The sequence below is a fragment of the Oncorhynchus tshawytscha genome, linkage group LG32 (assembly GCF_018296145.1).
Source record: "Oncorhynchus tshawytscha isolate Ot180627B linkage group LG32, Otsh_v2.0, whole genome shotgun sequence".
NCBI classification, from domain to species: domain Eukaryota; kingdom Metazoa; phylum Chordata; class Actinopteri; order Salmoniformes; family Salmonidae; genus Oncorhynchus; species Oncorhynchus tshawytscha.
In genome coordinates this window covers 12,204,249-12,208,425 of record NC_056460.1, presented here as the reverse complement: position 1 = coordinate 12,208,425, position 4,177 = coordinate 12,204,249, and the positions used below count along the sequence as shown (strand labels likewise).

General features: G+C 37.9%; 1 protein-coding gene across 2 annotated transcripts in view; it reads left to right on the top strand.

The window, feature by feature from the left end:
- The first annotated feature begins 3,855 nt into the window (after positions 1 to 3,855).
- LOC112230274 (netrin-1) overlaps positions 3,856 to 4,177 on the top strand; it is a 93,283-nt gene continuing 92,961 nt past the window's right edge. Inside the window, exon 1 of one of the 2 annotated variants that reach the window (XM_042310791.1) lies at positions 3,856 to 4,142. The gene's annotated coding sequence lies outside the window, so the exon portion shown is untranslated. The remainder of the gene's footprint in view (positions 4,143 to 4,177) is intronic. The other variant, XM_024396503.2, reaches the window with a different exon arrangement.

Below are 4,177 nucleotides of genomic sequence, written 5' to 3'. Positions count from 1 at the left end.
ATAACCCAAGATATAGAGCCCCATAGAGATGCCATAATACCCATAAAACCTAGCAGTCAAACAGGGAAATGATTCCAATTGTTTTTCCATCACTCATTTTTCCCATAGGAAATTTTAGAAACACTTAAAATAAGGACTGTGTTTTGTGTAGGCTTACCCTGGTGTGACGTTTTGATAACCATGTAAATGTCTCTTGGACAAGGTAACTTTTGTCAATATATTCGGCTCTATTTACTTTCAGATTTGAAAATATAATTTGCATCTAAGTAGACCTCATGCAAGACCACAAATCGCTAGAAGCTTCTGAACGTGGCTGCAACCTGGTCTCAGAGAATTTGTATTATTCTGTATGTAAATCTAAGACACTCCATTTAGTATGGTATGTATTAATGTGTGAATGTCCATCACCCATTTCGTATGATGTGTTACAAATTACAATATGTACTATATTTTACAAATTTGGAAAATGTACAATATGTTATGAATTACAATTCATATTATATGTTATGAATTTGCAAATGTATAATATGTTACGGAGTTGCAAAATGCACAATATGTTACATATTTGCAAAACGTATGATACAGTATGTTACAAATTCTAGCTAGGTGGCTAATGTAAGCTAGCTTGCTAATGTTAGATAGGCTAGGGGTTAGGTGTTAAGGTTAAGTTTAGCAGTTAGGTTAAAGGGTTAAAGTTAGGGGAAGGGTTAGCTAACATGCTAAGTAGTTGCAAATTAGCTAAAAAAGGAGTAAGTAGTTTGTTTCTAATTAGCTAAAATGCTAAAGTTGTACATGATGAAACAACTTTGGGTTACTAGACATTTGCGGTATACACCTACCCATCCACCCCAACCAACCCACACTACTTTTGTTTTTGCCTTACGTAACTATCTGTCTTATGTAACCATACCAAACGTAACGTATTATACTAATTTGAGTATCCCAGACTTACATTTACTATGTACGTTTAACCTCTGAGACCAGGCTCCTAGCTGACACCTTTGCTAAAAGGTATTGTGTCAATTTAAAACAAGACCGTTCACAAAATGTTAAATTTAAAGAAATGTAGGCCATTTATTAATTAATAAATTTAGCTAACATTAGTTTATCCAGAGATTTTTACCTTTGCCTCGATTCGGCAGTCTTTTCCAGATCATTATGGCATTTGTAGTTCTTTATGATAGCCACATTAGCAGCTAATTGGCATTTCACTTTTGGGGGGTAAATACAGGCGAATATATTGGTAAAAGTCACCTTGTCCTAGAGAGATTTACATGGTTACCTAAACGTCACACCAGGATAAGCCTACACAAAACACAGGCCTTAGTTTAAGTGTTTCTAAAATCCCCTATGGGAAAAATGAATGGTGGAAAACCTAGAGTGTTGTTTGAACTGGTATGAAACCAAGATTTGTGATTTATTGCCACCTGCAGTTGTGGAATGTTTGCTAACAAGTATAATTCATTGGCTGATCCCTCCTGATGACCAGGATGGAATCATATGATCCTTCCTTAACCCATAGGAAGTCCCACCAAGTTGACTACTTCAAAATGGTGAAAGTTCTTATTGGCGCTGCTCATGCTAAAACAGGATTTTGGGCCCTAAGGTCCACTATCTATCTACCTATCTATCTCTATGGCCAAGTCTTATGGGAGAGCCACCCAGATGCTCCAAAGGTTTTACATCATTTCAGCCAGTAGTTTTGAAAGTAGACCTCAGCAGCCAAAACGGGTCGCGGAAAATATAGTATGATATGAATTCCAATTCATACAATACATGTATGTTACAAATTTGTTACTGGTTAAAATCCCTGACTGCATCTTTAAGTATACCGGAAATATGACATTATTTTCCAATGGTAAACGCCCTTGATGGGATATCTTCATTTATCCATCATCTTAGAGCCTAGTATAAGAAAATTAAGTTAAAAAATAATATATATATATATATATATATATATATATATATATATATATATATATATATATATATATATTATATACAAAAACAATATTAGTAGGCCAAAATGGCTCCTAGGGTTATAACAGATTTATCAAGCTCTTGAACTCAATTTACAACAGAGAATTTGCTGATTTGAACACACTATTCTAGCAATAGAGCAGGCCTACACTGCAGGGCCTATTTGTAGTCCTTCCACACACTCGACAAACCCTTTCTGTATGGACCTCACTTTGTGCACGGGGACATTGTAATGCTGAAAGAGGAAAGGGCCTTTCCCTAACAGTTGCCACAAAGGTGGAAGCACAGAATAGAATGTAATACATTCTAGAATGTAATCTAGAATGTAATTGTATGCTGTAGCCTTAAGATTTCCCTTTACTGGTACGAAGGGGCCTAGCCCGAACCATGAAAAACAGCCCCAGACCATTATTCCTCCTCCACCAAACTTCACAGTTGGTACTATGCATTTGGGCAGGTAGCATTCTTCTGACATCTGCCTAACCCAGATTCGTCTGTCAGACTGTCAGATGGTGAAGCGTGATTCATCACTCCAGAGAACAAGTTTCCACTGCTCCAGAGTCCAAGGGCGGCAAGCTTTACACCACTCCAGCCGACACTTGGCATTGCGCATGGTGATCTTAGGCTTGTGTGCAGCTGCTTGGCCATGGAAACCCATTTCATGAAGCACCCAATGAACAGTTATTGTGCTGACGTTGCCTTCAGAGGCAGTTTGGATCTTGGTAGTCAGTGTTACAACCCAGAAAAGATGATTTTTTACGTGCTACGCCTTTCAGCACTTGGCGGTCTCATTGCGTGAGTTTGTGTGGCCTACCTCTTCGCGGCTGAGCCGTTGTTGCTCCTAGAGGTTTCCACTTCACAATAACTGAACTTACAGATGACAGGCCAGCTCTAGCAGGGCAGACATTTGAGGAACTGACTTGTTGAAAAGGTTGCATCCTATGACAGTGCCACATTGAAAGTCACTGAGCTCTTCTGTAAGTCCATTCTACTGCCAATGTTTGACTATGGAGATTGTATGGCTGTGTGCTCGATCGTATATACCTGATACCAAGGGGTGTGGCTGAAATAGCCGAATTCATCATTTGAGGGCGTGTCCACATACTTTTGTGTATATATAGTGTATTATAGGCGTAATCCCCAATGAAAAGGCTATGGAAGCATTACGAGAGATATAATATGCATAGTATTCACTGCATTTATTTTCTTCAACAATTGTGAAGTCAGAAATATCGAAAAAGTCATATTTTTATAGTGGTCTTGAGCAGTTTATAAAATATGCACAGAAGTCTTATCATATTATAGAATAGGACAAACTTTTTCGTTATTTGCACTTGGTTTCCATGAAGGTTTGATTATTTAAACTTTTGGAAAACTGATAGGCTTACCGAATGGGAAGAAAAAAACATTAGGCATGCATATAATATGCTTAACTCTTAACTGGCTCACAGTCTAAATTATGAAATACAAATGCACCATAATACCCCAGAAATAACAACAATAATAGTAGTACTACTACTACTACTACTACTAATAATAATAATAAATAGATTAAAAAGCATATATTTTAACCTAATAAAAGGCTAATGTGACAAAGTCAATATTCCTGATGAAATATAAGCTTCCATTTCGTTTAGCAATATAGAAACGGTTTTATGTGGAAGCCTTGGATTATGTAATCTACGTGATATAATCTACGTGATAATCAGATAAACTTGATCAGTTTGTTGTTCCTTCGCGTGGCACTTAATTAGCCGTATCTATCTTGTTATCGATAAACTACCAGTGGATGTCGTTGTTCACTCTTTTTACGCGGGAATGTCACTCCTCAAGATGACCTCAAACTCTGCAGACGCTCCAATCGTCCTTCACTTTCTCTACGGTCAGTGCGGCAGACAGAGATAGAGGAAGGAAGGGAGTGAGTGAGTGAATGAGAAAGACAGGCACACAGGGAGTGAAACAGACAGAGCGAGAGTAGCGGCTCATACATCTAGACGCGTGTAGATATTTTGCTCCCGGAGATTCAAAATAAAACAAACAAGAACACAACAGATCGCGCTTGTGACAGGACAGGCACCCGACCGAAATATTTGAATGACTTTTCTGCCTAGCTGAATTATTATTCCGAGGAATAGTGTCATATGTGGAGATTTCTTAACCTCGTAAGCCCATTTATTTCACTTAATAGGTGCATTAT